Genomic DNA, 21,269 nt, shown 5'->3' on the forward strand with positions numbered 1-21,269 from the left:
AAACGCCGCTTGCTGAATATCTATCCACACCACCCGAGTATTGCCATTATGGTGGGTTCTGGGTATACCTCGGAGTAACTCTTGTAAAGGGGCCGCCACCTGTGCAAACTTCTCAACAAATCTCCGATAACCCACAAATCCGAGGAATCGCCGCACTTCTTTCATGGTAGTTGGAACTGGCCAATCTTGGACGACTGCGATCTTTTCTGGGTCTGGTGTGACTCCCTCAGCGCTTACGATATGTCCCAGATACTGAACACTGGTTTGTAATAATCGGCACTTGGACGGTTTCACCTTGAGTCCATACTGTGCGAGCCGCTGGAAGACATCATGAAGGTGCTGGAGATGTTCTTGATAAGACTTGGAATATACAATAATGTCATCCAGGTACAATAGCACCATATCAAAGTTCTTGTGCCCTAAACAGTGTTCCATTACACGTTGGAAGGTTCCAGGGGCATTACAGAGCCCGAAGGGCATTCTGTCAAACTCATATAAGCCCATGGAGGTGGTGAAAGCCGTTTTTTCTCTATCCTCTGGGGCCATCTGAATCTGCCAATAACCGCTGGTCAGATCAAGGGTAGAAAAGTATGTGGCGGATTTAAGGGCTGCCAAAGATTCCTCGATTCGGGGTAGGGGATAAGCGTCTTTATGCGTGACTTGATTGAGTTTTCTATAATCAACACAAAAGCGAAGACTTCCGTCCTTTATCCTGACTAGCACGATAGGGGCTGCCCAAGGACTATGGCTTTCTCGAATGACTCCTGAAGCCTCCATTTCTCCCAACATGTCCCGAACGGGCTGGTACAAAGCGGGTGCTAATGGTCTGTACCGTTCTTTAATAGGCGGTGCGTTTCCGGTTGGAATATGATGCCGAACCTGCACAACTCTTCAGAAATCAGATGAATGTTTGCTAAAAGTATCACTATTTTCTCTGACTACATGCAGCACACCCAATTTATATTCTTCTGGGATATTACTATTTCCAATTTGAATGTCTTTCCACCGTGGAGATTAATTTTCAGTTTTTTCAGACTTATCAAGGGCTATACTCTGGGTTGGGAATGAATAAGCATCAATCACATCTTGAAATGTAGCCCATACCAGTGTCGCTAGGGTATGATTCCTAAGCAGACGAACACAGTGATTATGAAGGTTTAGTATTCCTACGGGCACTCATCCACCTTCCACTGTGACGAAGGCTCGAGCTACTATTATATCATTTCTGTGGAGGATAGCACATGGTTCCACAACAGCATTATAACTCTCTCCTTGAGGCCCACAACGAGTTTTTCCCCAGACAATGGTTTCTTTATTGGGTTGCAATATGATAGGTTTTCGGTCCGCGATCTTTACTTTTCCTACTTCTCCAATCGCATTAACAAATTGTTGTTGCCTTTGAAGGGTCCGGATGGTTTTATTTATGGCTTGTTGACCGGCGGATGATGCATGAATCAACTCCGTTTGGAGAGCTGCGATCAACTCGTTAGGACATTGCTGTAGTATATTTATTCCCACGATAATGGGAGGTACTGTGGGATCTTCTATATTAGTGATGATACAGCCCTGTTTGTCTAGTCGGGCTTGACCGATCTGGAAATCCAACTCACAGTATCCCAGACAAGAGATACTCAGTCCGTTACTAGCGACGAGACGGAGCCAAGCTGGTGGTGGCGGTAATATTCCTGACTTTGCTAGATATTGGTGGAAAACATGCTGTTGGACAGTGGTAACCTGTGAGCCAGTATCTAGGGTAGCTGGTACCTGTATCCCTTCAATCCAGATGTTAATGACGGGACACTGCCCTATATATCTGGGACACCATTCTTCAGGTGTAGGACCTATTCTGCTTGATCTCCCCGAGGGTTGGTCTCTGGCCTCGGGGCCTTGGCATTTAAAGGCTCCTCTTGACGACATACTCTCTCCACATGTCCACTCCGGTTACATCTTCGACAGATGGGACGTCCCTGAGTATCAAATCGATCAGTAGGTCTACGACCTCCTCCCGGTGATGGTTCCCACCAATCATTTCTGGTCCCTCGTCTGTCTCTACGCCAATTTGACTCATTTCGGTCGGAAGATGTATGTTTAGCGAGCTTTTGTAGTTCTCGATTCATGGCAGCCATCCCTACCGTTAGCTCTTCTATTTGGCCTTTTAAAATTAAAACAGAATCAGGATTAGGAGTTTGCGTACTCTGCAGGGTAGCTTTCTTGGAACTCATCACTTCGGTGGATCAGAATCAGAATCAGCTTTATTGGCCAGGTACACTTGCGTATACTAGGAATTTGTTTTCGGTTTGCTATACAACAGCCAAGTAGGTAACAGGTAAGCAGGTGTGTGTGTGTGTGGGGGGGGGGGCACATAAAGTCACACAGATAGGTATACCGTAGGGACACAAGTGAGTTACATTACGTCTAGTCAGTCAATGTTCAGGAGTTCAGCAGGCGGACCGCTTGGGGAAAGAAACTAGACTAGAAGCGACAGTTTCGCTCGGCGGCTCTTGATAGCCGGGCAATTCAGGGAACGAAACTTCCTTACGTTGTATGGGGTCGATAACTTTAATGGCTGTTTCCTTATAGTCCAGAAAAGAGGCTGCCTCTTTTTGCATTCGCAAAAGTTTTAATTTAGCTCTGACACTTTCACAGTTCATGCCATCAATAAATTGGTTCACTAGAGTCTCATCCACTTCTCTTATTTCCACATTATCTACCTCCTAAATGTCACGTAGTGCTTCTTGCAAACTCAATGCAAAGTCTCTCAGCGACTCTCCAGACTGTTGTTTGCGTGAATAAAAACGAGACTTTAATTCTGATATTGGCCCTCATTCCTAGTTGTTCGCTCGTTCTTTTTCATTGCATCGCAGCGATTTTCCGCAAACTGCGCATGCGCAATGTTCGCACTGCGACTGCGCCAAGTAAATTTGCTAAGAAGTTTGGTATTTTACTCACGGCATTACAAGGTTTTTTCTTCGTTCTGGTGATCGTTGTGTGATTGACAGGAAGTGGGTGTTTCTGGGCGGAAACTGGCCGTTTTATGGGAGTGTGTGAAAAAACGCTGCCGTTTCTGGGAAAAACGCGGGAGTGGCTGGAGAAACGGGGGAGTGTCTGGGCGAACGCTGGGTGTGTTTGTGACGTCAAACCAGGAACGAAACTGACTGAAATGATCGCAGTGGCAGAGTAAGTGTCGAGCTACTCAGAAACGGCTTAGAAATTTCTATTCGTAATTTTGAGAATCTTTCGTTCGCAATTTTGCTAAGCTAAGATTCACTCCCAGTAGGCGGCGGCTTAGCGTGTGCAATGCTGCTAAAAGCAGCTTGCGAGCGAACAACTCGGAATGAGGGCCCTTGTCCCTATACCGAAAATGGTGGCTAGGCGTTGAAATACCTGATCCACAGTTTTACGTTCTTCCAAAGGTCAAGACAGGACTTCACGTAAGGCTGACTCTTTTAATTGCCCTATTACAATTTCCACTTGCTGCGGGTTAGCCAATGGGTAAAGTCTAAACATTGCTTGTAATTTTCTTTTAAATTCAATGGGGTAAATTTACTAAGATTCGTATTTTCCCGTTTCAGGTCAAAGTTCAATCACGAATGACATCGAAAGTGTAAAACTGCAACTTTTTGAATTTGTTACGATGGATTTACTAAGCTGTCGTATTCGGGTTTTTCTTTTCTTCCGATGTCGATGTCATTCGTGTTTTTTTTGTGTTTTTTACGGCAGTGATTAGCAAAACACTGCCGACTTTTTTACAATTAATCTCGGCCGGATCTGTGTGATCCGTGCTGGGGTTCTATTTTTTTTTTTTTTTTTAATTAAACACTGTAAAATTTAAAAAAAAAATTGCGTGGGGTCCCCCCTCCTAAGCATAACCAGCCTCGGGCTCTTTGAGCCGATCCTGGTTGCAGAAATATGGGGGGAAAAATGACAGGGGTTCCCCCATATTTAAGCAACCAGCATCGGGCTCTGCGCCTGGTCCTGGTCCCAAAAATACGGGGGACAAAAAGAGTAGGGGTCCCCCGTATTTTTAAAACCAGCACCGGGCTCCACTAGCTGGACAGATAATGCCACAGCCGGGGGTCACTTTTATATAGTGCCCTGCGGCCGTGGCATCAAAAATCCAACTAGTCACTCCTGGCCGGGGTACCCTGGGGGAGTGGGGACCCCTTCAATCAAGGGGTCCCCCCCCCCAGCCACCCAAGGGCCAGGGGTGAAGCCCGAGGCTGTCCCCCCCCATCCAATGGGCTGCGGATGGGGAGGCTGATAGCCTTTGTTGTAAAAGAAAAGATATTGTTTTTAGTAGCAGTACTACAAGGCCCAGCAAGCCTCCCCCGCATGCTGGTACTTGGAGAACCACAAGTACCAGCATGCGACGGAAAAACGGGCCCGCTGGTACCTGTAGTACTACTACTAAAAAAATACCCAAAAAAAGACAAGACACACACACCGTGAAAGTATAATTTTATTACATACATACACACATACATACATACTTACCTTATGTTCCCACGCAGGTCGGTCCTCTTCTCCAGTAGAATCCAAGGGGTACCTGTTGAAGAAATTATACTCACGAGATCCAGGGGTCCAGGCTCCTCGGGAAATCCAGGGGTAATCCACGTACTTGAAAAAAATAACAAAACGGACACTCGAGCCACGCACTAAAAGGGGACCCATGTTTGCACATGGATCCCCTTTTCCCGACTGCCAGAAAACCCACTCTGACTTCTGTCTAAGTGGGTTTCTTCAGCCAATCAGGGAGTGCCACGTTGTAGCACTCTCCTGATCGGCTGTGTGCTCCTGTACTGAGTGACAGGCGGCACACGGCAGTGTTACAATGTAGCGCCTATGCGCTCCATTGTAACCAATGCTGGGAACTTTCTTGCTCAGCGGTGACGTCACTTTAGGTCAACCGCAGGGCAGAAAGTTCCCATCATTGGTTACAATGTAGCGCATAGGCGCTACATTGTAACACTGCCGTGTGCTGCCTGTCAGTGAGGACAGGAGCACACAGCTGATCAGGAGAGTGCTACAACGTGGCGCTCCCTGATTGGCTGAAGAAACCCACTTAGACAGAAGTCAAAGTGGGTTTCTGGCATTCGTCGAAAGGTGACCCATGTGCAAACATGGGTCCCCTTTCAGTTCGTGGTCGGGACACCGTTTTTTTTTTTTTTTTCAAGTACGTGGATTACCCCTGGATTTCCCGAGGAGCCTGGACCCCTGGATCTCGTGAGTATAATTTCTTCAACAGGTACCCCTTGGATTCTACTGGAGAAGAGGACCGACCTGCGTGGGAACATAAGGTAAGTATGTATGTATGTGTGTATGTATGTAATAAAATTATACTTTCACGGTGTGTGTGTCTTGTCTTTTTTTGGGTATTTTTTTAGTAGTAGTACTACAGGTACCAGCGGGCCCGTTTTTCCGTCGCATGCTGGTACTTGTGGTTCTCCAAGTACCAGCATGCGGGGGAGGCTTGCTGGGCCTTGTAGTACTGCTACTAAAAACAATATCTTTTCTTTTACAACAAAGGCTATCAGCCTCCCCATCCGCAGCCCATTGGATGGGGGGGGACAGCCTCGGGCTTCACCCCTGGCCCTTGGGTGGCTGGGGGGGGGACCCCTTGATTGAAGGGGTCCCCACTCCCCCAGGGTACCCCGGCCAGGAGTGACTAGTTGGATTTTTGATGCCACGGCCGCAGGGCACTATATAAAAGTGACCCCCGGCTGTGGCATTATCTGTCCAGCTAGTGGAGCCCGGTGCTGGTTTTAAAAATACAGGGGGACCCCTACTCTTTTTGTCCCCCGTATTTTTGGGACCAGGACCAGGCGCAGAGCCCGATGCTGGTTGCTTAAATATGGGGGAACCCCTGTCATTTTTTTCCCCATATTTCTGCAACCAGGATCGGCTCAAAGAGCCCGAGGCTGGTTATGCTTAGGAGGGGGGACCCCACGCAATTTTTTTTGAAAAAATAAGCACTTTCCCACCCCTTCCCACTGATATACATGCACGGATCTCATGGATCCGTGCATGCCTATCCAATCACGAATAAAAAAAAAAGGTCTGTTTTTTTTTAGCACTTTTTTACGAGTTGTAATTTTTCACGGCAGTGTTTGTTTGTTTTTTGCTTTGCACTTCTTAGTAAATGACCGAGATTCATACTTAAACAGCCGCGTTTTGACCGATGGTGTATTCATTCGTAATTTTTTACTTGGACTTGCAAAAAATTACGAATGCCCTCATCTCTGCCGTGATTAGTGTTTAGTAAATTACCGAGATGACACTTTGATGAAAAAACGGCATCTCGGTCAAAATCGGGAGCTTAGTAAATTTCCCCCAATGAACGTACTCGAGCTTCCCTTAACATCTTCTCCCGCATATGTGGGCAGCCACGGGGCCCCGAAATAATAGGGAAGGGTAATAGGGTTCACATTCATGGTCGCTGGTGTGCCTGCCGCGCTTGTTGTACTTGTGGCGTTTGCTGTATTTGTTGTGCTTGTCGTGCTTGTCGTTGCTTGTTCGTTCTCCGACATTTTCTTGTTCGCGATCCTGTTCGAGGACGCCAAATCAGATGTAACACTCCGATCGGGACTGTTTCAACTACTAGTAAATAAGTATATATTTTTGTATCGCTTCTATGTCCTTTATTATATCCAAGGAAGTTCTGTCTTCCGTTCTTCGCAGAGAGGCGAGTAAGAATTGCACGAGACTAGCAAAGAAACGTTGTGATGTAGTGTATTTATTACTTCTTCTGTTTATCTTATTGCAGGAATTTCAATATACCCGCAGACATTTCACCATATAATAATATAGAAACAACTGCCTATTGTTACAACGAATAAATAACCAATGAAGTAACGTTTTATTACACCGGAACCTAACTTCCGTCCTGGTTGTTATACCCGATGTCACCGGGACACCTAAAAGTAAAGGGGTTATTGCAACCTAAATCACATTACATGTACAGCATATTTACTATCAATAAATATGAATAATACATTCACTAATGCATTTACTTAATCCGTCAACAACATTAACCAATATTCTCTTCCTATAGTATAATGTCTTTGTTGGTCTATCTGAGTAATCTGTTCTTCTCGTTGGTGCACATTAACTTACGGGGCTGGCCAGTAAAGGGTTGTATATCCCACTTATAAAGTTATGGTATTCTCCTCCTCCTATAGGATGGCTAACCCGTGACCCTGAAATGTAATCCCCAACCCCGGTACCTCAATCTGTCCAAATTCTTGCGGAGCAGTTATCTCCTACAAAGAGATTAATGTAGCATATTTGTAACCCTGCTCTATTTCTATTAATCTTCTGATAGAGCAAGAGGAAAAGGTACAGTTAGTAGAGCAGAAGTTGAGAGCGAAGCAATTAGTCTTAGCTGCTGGTAGTGCGATTAGTAGGGTTTTAGTTGACGAGGTTGCAATAGCATTATAGTATGAGCGCAACGTGGATTATTACTTCTAAGGCAAATATGCAAAGAGTTTAGTAGTGTTGCCCTTAACGATAGTGCTGTTTAGTGCTGGAACTTTGCGGTCAGCGCTGAGGTTACTTTCGGTCAACCGCTGACCAGAAAGTTCCCACCATTGGCTACAATGGAGCGCATAGGCGCTACATTGTATCACTGCCATGTGCTGCCTGACAGACACTACAGGAGCGCACAGCCAATCAGGAGTGTGCCACGACGTGGCGCTCCCTGATTGGCTGAAGGGACCCTCTTTGACAGGAGTCAGGGGGGGGACCTGTCAGTCAGGGAAAGGGGGCTCCCTGATTGGCTGAAGGGACCCTCTTTGACAGGAGTCAGGGGGGGGACCCGGCAGTCGGGGAAAGGGGTATCATGTGTAAACATGGTACCCCTTTCAGTGCGTGGTCGGGTTTGCGTTTTATTTTTTTGCCAAGTACGTGGATTATTCAAAGACCGGATTATTCACTGGATTATGTGAGTATAATTTTTTACACAGGTACCCCGAGGATTCTACATGGAGAAGAGGACCGAGCCTCGTGGGAACATAGGTAAGTATGTGTGTATGTTGGTGTGCATGTATGTAATAAAGTTGTACTGTCACGGTGTGTGAGTCCTGGTTTTTTGGGGGTATTTTTTTTAGTAGTAGTACTACAGGTACCAGCGGGCCCGGTTTTCCTCCGCATGCTGGTACTTGTGGTTCTCCAAGCACCAGCTTGCGGGGGAGGCTTGCTGGGACTTGTAGTACTGCTACTAAAAACAATATTCACACTTTAACACTTGGCTATCAGCCCCCCCATCCACCGCCCTTGGATGGGGGGGACAGCCTCGGGCTTCACCCCTGGCCCTTGGGTGGCTGGAGGGGGGGGACCCCTTGTTTGAAGGGGTCCCCACTCCTCCAGGGTACCCCGGCCAGGGGTGACTAGTTGGGGTTTTAATGACATGGCCACAAGGACCGATATCAAAGTGTCCCCCGGCTGTGGCATTATCACCCCAGCTAGTGGAGCCCGGTGCTGGTTTCAGAAATAACGGGGACCCCTACGCTTTTTGTCCCCCGTATTTTTGGAACCAGGACCAGGCGCAGAGCCCGGTGCTGGTTGATTAAATATGGGGGAACCCCTGTCATTTTCCCGCCCATATTTTGTCAACCAGGACTGCTTCAAAGAGCCCGAGGCTGGTTGTGCTTAGGAGGGGGGACCCCACGCAATTTTTTTCTGAATTTTAAAAACTTTAAAGAACTTTTTAAGGTACACAATGAAGCCCTGCACGGATCTCACAGATCCGGCCGTGTTTCCTTGTGTTTTTTCATGCAGTGTTTTACTCATCACTACCGTAAAACACTGCCTGATATTACGAATCACATCGACATAGGAAAAAACGATTGTGCAAAACTCGGCAGCTTAGTGAATGACCGTATCAGGATTCAAAAAGTTGCAGTAAAATGCACCGATACCATTCGAGTTCAAACACCCTCAAAACGGACAAAACACGAATATTAGTAAATATACCCCATTGTGTCTGTTCAAGCTGAATTACATAGATTTCTTCTCTTGGCTAGACTGCAACAAAGTGTCGATGTGTAATACCTAACACAAGGCACCAGTCCCACCTTCTGGCTGTCAGTCTAAGCTGGTAACACCTTTTCTAGGCCAGTTTAGTGCAATGGGTGCCGCCCGCTATCTGTAATGGAGCCTCCGATTTGCCCGCCTCCCGCTGTCACTCACCGCTCCAGAGATGTCGGGGAATTCCGCCCCGCCTCTGATTCAGTCACCACTCAATTGCGCTGGGCCAACATGAAGATGCCTCCTCCCTTCCGCCCAGCAAGGGCGGTACGAATCACGATAGCCGCTGCCCTAGCCTGATCACGGAGGTCTCCGCACGGCACACTGCTCCAGGGTCCCGGCCGGGGCTCGGCTACTCGTATTGCGGAAGGCACCGGAGTATAGGGTCACACCTCCATTCAGGGCCGGGTGTCGGATCTCAGCGTGACGCAGTTCTTTTAGGGCTCCAGGCTCCTCTACGGGTCCTTCCTCTGGCCGTAAGTCTCAGCGGTTTCTCCCCAACGGTTCCCCCTCAGCTCTCCTTTTTAACATCTCCTCTGTGTGACCCGGATTGATCCCCCAGCCGTTATCCGCACGAGCTGATTAAGTTTGTTTCCAATCACATAAACAAAAAAAACCCTTCCTGGGCATGGGTCCGTCTCAGCCGCATCCACAGTTATTACAACCCCGTTATTCGGGGCAGTCCACCTCCCCTCTGTGAGGGGGACATCCATGAGCCAAACTGCACCTTATGGGGGCAATTATAAACTTATTTTAAAATCCCTCTGTGAGGGCATTGTTATATAAATTAAGTTTTGATTTTACTTATTTATATGTATACACAATACAAGAACAAAACTAAGCATAACTGTACTTGTACAGGGACTATACTTCTACAGTACACAGTGGGTTTAAGTGGGTATTACATGGGCATTATGTGTATCTGGCACTATACTGGAGACGTGTAAGGAACACTACTGTGGGTATTATGTGTATCTGGCACTATACTGGAGACGTGTAAGGAACACTACTGTGGGCATTATGTGTATCTGGCACTATACTGGAGACGTGTAAGGAACACTACTGTGGGCATTATGTGTATCTGGCACTATACTGGAGACGTGTAAGGAACACTACTGTGGGCATTATTTGTATCTGGCACTATACTGGAGACGTGTGTAAGGAACAGTACTGTGGGCATTATGTGTATCTGGCACTATACTGGAGACGTGTAAGGAACAGTACTGTGGGCATTATGTGTATCTGGCACTATACTGGAGACGTGTAAGGAACACTACTGTGGGCATTATGTGTATCTGGCACTATACTGAAGACGTGTGTAAGGAACAGTACTGTGGGCATTATGTGTATCTGGCACTATACTGGAGACGTGTAAGGAACACTACTGTGGGCATTATGTGTATCTGGCACTATACTGGAGACATGTAAGGAACACTACTGTGGGCATTATGTATATCTGACACTATACTGGAGACGTGTAAGGAACACTACTGTGGGCATTATGTGTATCTGGCACTATACTGGAGACGTGTAAGGAACACTACTGTGGGCATTATGTGTATCTGGCACTATACTGGAGACGTGTGTAAGGAACAGTACTGTGGGCATTATGTGTATCTGGCACTATACTGGAGACGTGTAAGGAACAGTACTGTGGGCATTATGTGTATCTGGCACTATACTGGAGACGTGTAAGGAACACTACTGTGGGCATTATGTTTATCTGGCACTATACTGGAGACGTGTGTAAGGAACAGTACTGTGGGCATTATGTGTATCTGGCACTATACTGGAGACGTGTAAGGAACACTACTGTGGGCATTATGTGTATCTGGCACTATACTGGAGACGTGTAAGGAACACTACTGTGGGCATTATGTGTATCTGACACTATACTGGAGACGTGTAAGGAACACTACTGTGGGCATTATGTGTATCTGGCACTATACTGGAGACGTGTAAGGAACAGTACTGTGGGCATTATGTGTGTAAGACTGCTAATCGTGTGTGTGTAGAGGGGGAGTGAAAATATATTTATTTATAGTTTTATTATATAAAGTTGCTAGGCCACGCCCACTTTTCAAGGAGCGCGTATGCCAATGTTGGGGGGGCTGGGGGACACATAAAAATGTTCTCGCTCAGGGAGCCAGTAGGCCTGGAGCTGGCCCTGATTCCCACAAGCAAACTCTAAAAACTCTCAGTTTTCAGAGTTGCTGAATGTTAGGCGGCCATATTGGCCACCTAATAATGAATGGGCCCGATATATAAAACATGTGGAAACTAGCGGTATATACTGTATATTAGCAGCATTCTAGTAACACCAGAAATGAACCCGCAACACCACCATCTTGCAAAAACTCAAAAAGTGCCGTCAGTCAGAGCAGTAATTGTGCAAGAAAACGGCTTAATGTTCATCAATCATCAATAGCTGCAGTCACTTGGTTTTCGCGAAAAACTACTCCAAACCCTGTACAGTAATTGTAATTTTTTTCAGTAACAAACATTGCATTCCTCATATTTATAATTAAAGATGATCGGGATCGGTTTTACTCGGATCTCAAAATGGCATCTTATTGGCTCACGGATGTCACCTGTTTAGAATAGCCAATAAGAAAAATCCGAACTGGTGTTAATTCTGGCGTTACATCAGAACCAGCTCATCTATACTTATAATGGGTAATGTGATGTGGGCGAATTTACTAAAAAAAAAAAAAAAAAAAGTGAAAAAACACCGTAGTGAGCCCTGCGATAATAACACCTGCTCCAGCTGGTGTAATCACAGGGCAGCACTGCGATAAGCAGCCTTTTGCACAGCTTTCTCTGCCCTCCTGGCAGAGAAAGCTGTGCAGGGACCGGCTCCGGTGATCAGCTCTGTGTGTCCTATGGACACACAAGCTGATCACCTTTAAAAAAAAATTAGTATTTTTTTAAAAATATTCATACTTACTAGTTCCAGGAGCCAGGGATCGGTGCTCCGGTGAGCTCTGCAGGACGCCGAGTCCTCCATGTGCTGTGCTGTGACCCCTGTGCAGTAAAGTGACTCTGCAAAGCGGCAGCTCACTTTACAACACCGGGGGTCACAGTACAGAAGCAGGATCCGGCGCCCAGCAGCCTCCTGGTAGCAGCGGACACCGGCTCCTGGGTCTGGTAAGTATAAATTCCCGGGGAGAGGGCTGTTTGCGGCACAAGAGTAGCCATGACCAGGGGGGATCCCAGCGGTAGCAGCGAGGGTGGCACAGGCGCAGCAGGACATCGGAGTATTTGTTATGAAAAATACCCCAATGATGCTGCGGAGAGGCATCGCAGGGACAGAGCTTTCTTGCAACTTCTGTCCCTGCATACGATAATTGATACATCCATGCAATGTACTCAATTATCACATTGCGAGTTTGCCCGTACCGGCGCAAAGACGCGCGCCGATACGGATGGATGGGTCGGAGGGGCACCAGTCAATGTTGTGGACTGCAGTGCGCTGAGGGAGCTAAAAGCGTTTGGTCGCCTCCTGCATGTCCCTGTCTGCAGTGCTGGTGACCTGGCAGGGTGGCGGCCATCTTGCAGCTTCCAGGGGTCCTGATAGGAGGGCTAGTGACCCAAGGAGAAGCTTCATAGAGGGGGCAACTTAGAGAACCCATGAGGAATCCTACATCTAGTGCCCAATGAGACATGCCTGAGTCAAGGGTAAAAACACAGGCCATACACTATAGCCTAGATTTATTAAAGTCAACTGTCTTAGCTACACTAGATGACTCACAAATGATGCAATGTCATCAGCGACGGGACCTGGTGTGGGTATCAGCAGAGGCAAGTAAATACACACTTGTTTATTCCGCCAGGGGGGGGGCATTGGAGCAGGGGCCATGCTTCTTTCGGCAGTATGGCTCTCACTGGCGATGCCATCCATCCTCCATCCCTCGGAGGATAACGCTGATGACGGACAAGAGCGCACATCATCAGCGACATCCTGCATACACACTGGACAATATAGCGAACAATGGGTCCGAATCGTCTAGTCCTGACGCACCTTTACACCTGCTGTACTTCACAGCGCTACAATGTTATATTTACATGGAAAAAATTCCGGCTTTTTGCGTAAAATGATGTAAAGAGCCCCAACAGCCACCTGCACAGTCACCTGAGTTGCCCACGTTAAAACCACCTTCTTTAAAGTAACTGTGACATTATTCTACTGACTAAGGGACATTGAGGGTCAAACACATTGTGCTCGTATTCCCGATGGATGGGACCGCAATGTGATTTGATAGCGGTGGGCATTTTCGGAGCGGCGATGCGGCTTTGGGGGGGCAGAGCAGGGCAAAGCGGGGCAGGCCGGGACAGTTTTTTGGGGCGGCTGTGCTACACTAAAAAAACATGGCCGCTGACCGTCTGGCTGCCAGGGGTCAACCCTAGGTCCGATGCATTTGCAATTGGAATGGGAACGCATCGAGAGGCGGGCTCCACACATGCCCGGCGGCCCCCAGCATGTGCAGAGATGAACGCAGATCCGGCTCTGTATGCAGCGATATGCATTCATCTGTGAATAACCCCCATTATCCATAAATGTAATTTAGCTTTTAGAAGTAATTTAATTGAGCAGTGTAATGACTGAAGTATTTTGAGTGTTTTAATATTGATTAACCTGAATATTCTATTCAACTCTGTAACTGAAGAGTAAGCTCGTCTATCTCTGTATATTCATTTTGTGAGAAACTAAGTACAGGTTGAGTATCCCTTATCCAAAATGTTTGGGACCAGAGGTATTTTGGATATGGGATTTTTCCGTATTTTGGAATAATTGCATACCATAACGAGATATCATGGTGATGGGACCTAAATCTAAGCACAGAATGCATTTATGTTACATATACACCTTATACACACAGCCTGAAGGTCATTTAATACAATATTATTAATAACTTTGTGTATTAAACAAAGTTTGTGTACATTAAGCCATCAAAAAACAAAGGTTTCACCATCTCACTCTCACTCAAAAAAGTCCGTATTTCGGAATATTCCGTATTTCGGAATATTTGGATATGGGATACTCAACCTGTATATCTTAAAAAAAACACTTTGGGGGAAATTCAATTGAGGGCGACAGGTGCGAATCGCGGTTGCCGCAGTGTTTAAATGCCGGCAGCGGCAGCCAGACTCGCACCCTTCACCTGGCCCGTTCACACCCCAATTTGTTGAAAAGTGCTCATAGGCCCTCATTCCGAGTTGTTTGCTCGCTAGCTGCTTTTAGCAGCTTTGCACACGCTAGGCCGCCGCCCTCTGGGAGTGTATCTTAGCTTATCAGAATAGCGAACGAAAAATTAGCAAAACTGCTACTAAATAATTCTTAGCAGTTTCTGAGTAGCTCCAGACCTACTCCTAGATTGTGATCACCTCAGTCCGTTTAGTTCCTGGTTTGACGTCACAAACACGCCCTGCGTTCGGCCAGCCACTCCCCCGTTTCTCCAGACACTCCCGCGTTTTTCCCTGACATGCCTGCGTTTTTTTGCAAACGCCGGGAAAACGCTGAGTTGCCGCCCAGAAACGCCCCTTTCCTGTCAATCATTTACCGAACAGCAGTGCGACTGAAAAGCGCCGCAGAAGCCACAGCAAAACTGCTAAGTTTTGTGTTAAATAACTAAGCGCATGCACCCTGCGTGCCTTGCGCATGCGCAATTTGCAACAAGTCGCAGCATAGCGAAAATCGGCAACGAGCGAACAACTCGGAATGACCCCCACTATCCTATGGGGTAGCAAACACTTTTGAGCGAGATCCCGCTGCTGCAAAGCTTGGTGGCTGCCGTACATATTCAGGCGAGTGAATCCGCTTGCCCTCAGTTGAATTCCCTTATTGGAACAATGAATTGTATGCAATATGCAGAATATTTCTTGCACATCATGTAAAGCACCTTCTTGGTTCCGGTAGCATAGTCCATCCTTTCTGGGTTGCTATTAATAAGTCACGCTACTTGTCTGTGTCTGGTTGGGGAACCCTTGCCTCTGGCCACAGGTGACTTAGGGGGACATTTACTAAGTGATAAGAGCGGAGAAGTGAGCCAGTGGAGAAGTTGCCCATGGCAACCTATCTGCACTGAAGTAACATCTATAATTTGCATACTATAAAATGATACAGTGCTGCTGATTGGTTGATGGGGCAATTTCTCCACTGGCTCACTTCTCCACTCTTATCACTGCTAAGTAAATGTCCCCCATAATTAGTACCTCAGTTAATTTGATTTAAGCATCTGTGCTCAAGTATGGGTATCCTTAAAATAGGGTTTCCCACACTCGGCTCTCAAGGTACCATAACGGTCCAAGTTTTAAGGAAGTGTGTATTCATTATCCCTTAAGGCAGAGGTTCTCAAACTCGGTCCTCGGGAGCCCACACAGTGCATGTTTTGCAGGTAACCCAGCAGGTGCACAGGTGTATTAATTACTCACTGACACATTTTAAAAGGTCCACAGGTGGAGCTAATTATTTCACTTGCGATTCTGTGAGGAGACCTGCAAAACATGCACTGTGTGGGCCCCCGAGGACCGAGTTTGAGAACCTCTGCCTTAAGGGGTCTATTCATGAAGCAGTGAAAAGTGTGGAGAAGTGAGCCAGTGGAGAAGTTGCCCATGGCAACCAATGAGTGTTGAGGTAACATTTATAAAGTGCATTCTATAAAATTATACGGAGCAGCTGATTGGTTGCCATGGGCAACTTATCCACTGGCTCACTTTTCCACACCTTCCACTGCTTCATGAATAGACCCTTAATTTCTACAAAAGTAGGTGAAATCACCAAATGTTTATGCTGTCCAAATTCCAGGGAGCCCCCCAGACCTTAGAAGAGCAGGTGGACCTCCTACCTCCCACCCACTTTCTAGTTGAAGTGGGAAGGCTGGGGACATTATTCCTTGAATAACAGGTCCACGTGAAGTGAGTGGGTCCGATTCCATGATAATGTTAGCCCCTCCCTCTCTAATGGCGCTCAGCACCCTTCCTGCCCCATAACTATGATGTCATTATGAGTCACTGAACAGAAGTCACTCTGACAGTAGTGGCATGATGAAAATCTGCTGGAACAGGTGCAGCTCATAGCCGTGAGGTTCGTGTGGGTGTTTGTGTCGGGGTGCAAACATAAATCGTTGTTTTTTTGTTTTTTACAAAAAAAAATTCAAAATATGCTGTTGATCTTATTATCAGGTATAATCTCTAGCAAATGCATGGTAACTACAGTACTGTATATGTACTGTGTATAGGAATTAGCTAATTATTGGATATGCTCATTAGCAATTCTACATCCGTAGGTTGATGCACTTCTATTTTGTACCGTTCACAGCAATATTAATATTTACAGTAATTTTTCGGATTCAAGAGGATCTGCAATTATCTGTCGGGAGACATCAAGAATGTGCTGCATCCCGTCACTCACTGCAAGCATAGCAGCGTTTAGTAATACCGTATGCTTGAAAAGGGGGCAGCACGGTGACGTTTGCCCGCTGTTTTCGGGGCGCGGTCCGGCCAACGCAGGCATGGCCGGATCGCGCGGGGGGTGGGCCGCAGCGGCTGCGTGACGTCACACGCAGCCACCGCAACCTGGGCAGCGACAAGTAACTCCTGGCCAGCCGCAGGAGCTGCACTGGCTGGGCGTTACTCAACAAGTACAAAAGCATCGCCGCTGGGCGATGCTTTTGTACTTGTGCGGGAGGGAGGGGGGCGGCCTGACATGCGGGGTGGACTAGCCCTGTGCTGGGCGTCCCCCCGCATGTCAGGGAAGATGATCGGAGCTGTGCTAAATTTAGCACAGCTACGATCAACTCAGAAGGAGGCTCTATGGGTGTCGTGGATAGCCCTAGTGCGCCGGGATTCCAGCTGTCGGTTTTGTCGGCTTCGGATTTCGGCATCGGTATCATGAACGCCGGCATCCCAACAGCCGTCATTTTAACTGCAACCCGATAACATAGACCATGTACAGAACTGTTACATATGGCGATACCTGTCCCCCAGGGATGAGGGGTGTGCAATGCAGAAGGGCGTATGCGCCTGAATCAGATGTGGTTAAAGGTGCGCCCATCGGCGCAAAGTACTGATTTTCGGTACTTTGCTTATATGTAGGACCCGTTCTGTGTGTGTCCGAATCAGTCACTAGACTTCCAGTGATTGACAGTCTTCTGCCGTCTGTGGGGCGGGGAGGGATGGTAACAGCCTCCGTTGGTGAAAACAGAAGCGTGTCACCCCCATTTAGTGGGTGGGAAGAGGTTGGGCATCGCTGTCGTAGGACGGAGATTTCCTGGCCTTTGCAATGGGTGGCTCTCGCGGCATCATGGCTGCTGCAAGCCGCCCAATGGTGACTGAGGGATCTGATACTGTGACCTAGAACACAGCTCGGATCACTACTGCAGCGGGAGGTGTCTGCTAGTAACAGACTCCTCCTGCTGCGTCACCATACAGCGCTATCACTGCTGCTTCCAAGCAGCAGTGATAACAACTCCAGCCACATCTGAATTTGACCCTATGAGTCAAGAGTTTTCCATTGACCACCCATTGTCTAATGGGTCTTCCATGCACCTACAGTTATGCAGACATGGAGGATAAAGGTCCTTGGTCTGACTTACCAGGGATGACCCTGCATTATAAATGTACTACTGTTTACAGCGGAGACTAGCCCTTGTCTGATTGGTTGAGATCCCCCTCTGGCAGGAAGTTTAGGTTGACAGATAGGGTGCACTGCCAATCAGGGAACAGGACTGATCTGCTCCTCCTCCCTTATTACTCAGAGCTTGGAATCAGGACAATGAGGCTTTGACCTCTCATTTTGTGACTCTTCACAGTGTAATTTTTTTATCATTTCCTTTGAAATAGCCTCTTCTCTAGTCTTGGATATTTTTTCTTCAGGGACTAAGGGCGCTGACGTTGGTGGCTAAACTATCCTTCCTGGCTTTCACCAGATTCATATTATTATGCATTTGTTCCGGTTTTCTTTTCCCTGGTTGGTGCATTTTGTAGTGGCCTCATCTACTTTTCCTTTGATCCCAAATTGTCACTACCATTTAGACAAGAAACGTAGTTTCCACAGTAGGAAGTAAAATTAGCACTGCATCCCAAAGGGTAAAAGTATGCTTTTGGGCCTGATCCTTGTGCTCTCTCACCATGGCACTACAGCTTTCCTCTCCAGCATCTGTGTACAAGGGGGAAAAAACTAAAGGCATTTAGCATAATCCTGGCCAGGGCTATGAGTTTACCCATAGCTCTGGCCAGGATTATGCTAAATGCCTTTGGTTATTACAGGTTGAGCTGGTGTGAGATAGTGCACCTGCAACTTTTTTCCGCTTGTATACTGTATCAAGTCTCAAGCAGAGTAGCACCTCATTACTTAATTATGGTGTGTAAACTAGGGCCCCCCTCCTCTCCAGCATCTGTAAAGACTACCTTTGTAAGGACAATTTGAACCACCCATGTTTTCAGTTGCTATGCATGGCAGACCTTTGGTACAAGACAAACTATGAGAGCAAAATATTGATTGTGGAGATTCCCTACGAGCACAATTTTTTAGCATAAACTGATGGTTTTGTTACATATTTCCATTAAAAGGATTATGGTGGTAAGAACTTTGACTGACCTTAAATATCCTGCAAAATCTTTGCAAATTTGGGTACTCTGGTCTGTAAGGATTTCTTTTGGTATTTCCTCTAAAGACATGGACTTATTCTCTACCTAATGACTTAGTTGAAGTATTGTGATACGGTATAGTTTCTGTGTACTGGGAAGCCTAGTCCATAACTGGTATATACTGGAGAACTTTATAAGCAGTTAAGAGATCCAACTAGATTCATGGCTATTTGGACAAAGGGGATCTCTATAATAGATAATGAGGCCAAAGGACTGGTCTAAGACACTCATCACAATGTACAATACTGAGATACATCTTTATGGACCCTTGGCCAGATAAAGCATTGTAAAATTATCTCAATCCTAAATATCCTGGCATTAGGTGCAATGAAGTTTAACACTGTTCTACTATTTGACTTAGGTACCACCAGGGCCGGATTAAGGGCCACATGGGCCTGGAGCTGAAAATTTCCAAGGGCCTATACTGAGAAGGGGAGGAGCTGTGACTAGTGCTGTGTGGGTGTGGCCAGAGCCATATGGGTGTGTACACCCTGTACACTATGAACCCTAAGTACTTCCTAAATACATAAACATAGAAAATATGCATCATTTTGTGAGGAAAAAACAAAACAAAACTATTTTAATACTTATGATTTATGATTGTTTGGCCAGCTGTGTGCCTGGTCACCATCCTGCTGCTAGCATGATAGGCCTATTTTTATGTGGAGGCCTGGAGCTGGAGCTCCATCCGCCCCATTGTTAATCTGGCCCTGGGTACCACTAGTTGTTCCACAATTTCTTCTTCCGTCTAGTCACCTGATACAAAAAGTCAATATGTCTCGCCTTGTATGTAAGCCTACCAGCAGGTTCTACTGAGTTCCCATTAACCACTTTTACATTTTCTTGGGCCATTACTAGATTGGGGTCTTCCACTTGTTCTGAGGCAAAAGGTATTTCCTCAATTCAAGATTAGTCACATGATTAACGCTGTCATCAACATCCCCATCCTCAGGAGTTGTGTCACTTTGAGCCTCACGACAACAAGAATCCATGCCACTTGGGAGTATGAGTGCCTTTGTAAATCCCAGATAAGTTTGTTCCACCATTGTACCAGCCCTGCACATCTACTAACTAATTGTCCTCTTCTGGCCAAGAGTTGTAGCCTCCCAGGAAACAGCCATAATCAGTTAATGGGGAGGATCTGGGTAAGACTGATGTTTTGCCCATTTGGCTATATCATGTTAGCCCAGCTGGGGGGCATCCTGCAATGCTTGATTATGACCAGTATATAAGAAGGCTCAGGTAGGTGAATACTGTGTACCAATTCTTGGAGGTATCCTTGGCTTGTTGGATTATGCTGATGATTTGTGATCAACTTGTGAAAGGTGTGGTTGTACTGATCCTTTGATGGTGATTTGGACTGTGCAAGCTGAATAAGTAATCAATATATTAAAGTCTGGGGAGTGCCCTCGCTATTGTTTCTTATGCATTATGGGTTATATTGTAGGACCAGTGTGGAGCACCCAAGCCAATGTTCTGTTATAAGACGTGAGTGCAGATATACTTCTACCTCTACCTGCATATATCCGATCTAGGGCACCATACAAACCGGCTGGTGGGTATTAATGCATGTGTGGGGAAGGATATTAATATGTGTATCATCCACAGAGGATCTCTGCATTAATTAAACACCTGTGCTGAGTGCTCTCTAAAAGCAGGAATTGCATGTATCTGCTACTAAGGAGTCATCAGACCTGTAACTAGGGGTGTGCGGGCAGTGCTCCCCCCGAGGGCACAGGGCCCTGGGGACAGCACTGTCACTGCCACACAGAGCCTGAAATTGGCTTGCAAGGTGCCTGATACTAATTGCACCCTTCAGGCAGCCTGTAGAGCCACCCTGAGCATCCAGACAGTGCTCTTCTTCTTGTGCCAATGATTCATCCTGGTGTGGAGCTGGGATTCATGGAACATATGTAGAGCAAAGGTTAATGTAGAGCAGTGCAGAAGTGAGAGCGTTAAAAGTTTAAGCAAATGATAACTCCAACCTCGAGGTTTCATTGATAATCTGCTGTTCAGTGAAACCCTACAAAATGCTAAAAAAATAAGAATTTACTCACCGGTAATTCTATTTCTCGTAGTCCGTAGTGGATGCTGGGTACTCCGTAAGCAAACTAGGGCCCCCCTCCTCTCCAGCATCTGTAAAGACTACCTTTGTAAGGACAATTTGAACCACCCATGTTTTCAGTTGCTATGCATGGCAGACCTTTGGTACAAGACAAACTATGAGAGCAAAATATTGATTGTGGAGATTCCCTACGAGCACAATTTTTTAGCATAAACTGATGGTTTTGTTACATATTTCCATTAAAAGGATTATGGTGGTAAGAACTTTGACTGACCTTAAATATCCTGCAAAATCTTTGCAAATTTGGGTACTCTGGTCTGTAAGGATTTCTTTTGGTATTTCCTTTAAAGACATGGACTTATTCTCTACCTAATGACTTAGTTGAAGTATTGTGATACGGTATAATTTCTGTGTACTGGGAAGCCTAGTCCATAACTGGTATATACTGGAGAACTTTATAAGCAGTTAAGAGATCCAACTAGATTCATGGCTATTTGGACAAAGGGGATCTCTATAATAGATAATGAGGCCA

The sequence above is a fragment of the Pseudophryne corroboree genome, chromosome 4, assembly GCF_028390025.1.
Source record: "Pseudophryne corroboree isolate aPseCor3 chromosome 4, aPseCor3.hap2, whole genome shotgun sequence".
Lineage (NCBI taxonomy): Eukaryota > Metazoa > Chordata > Amphibia > Anura > Myobatrachidae > Pseudophryne > Pseudophryne corroboree.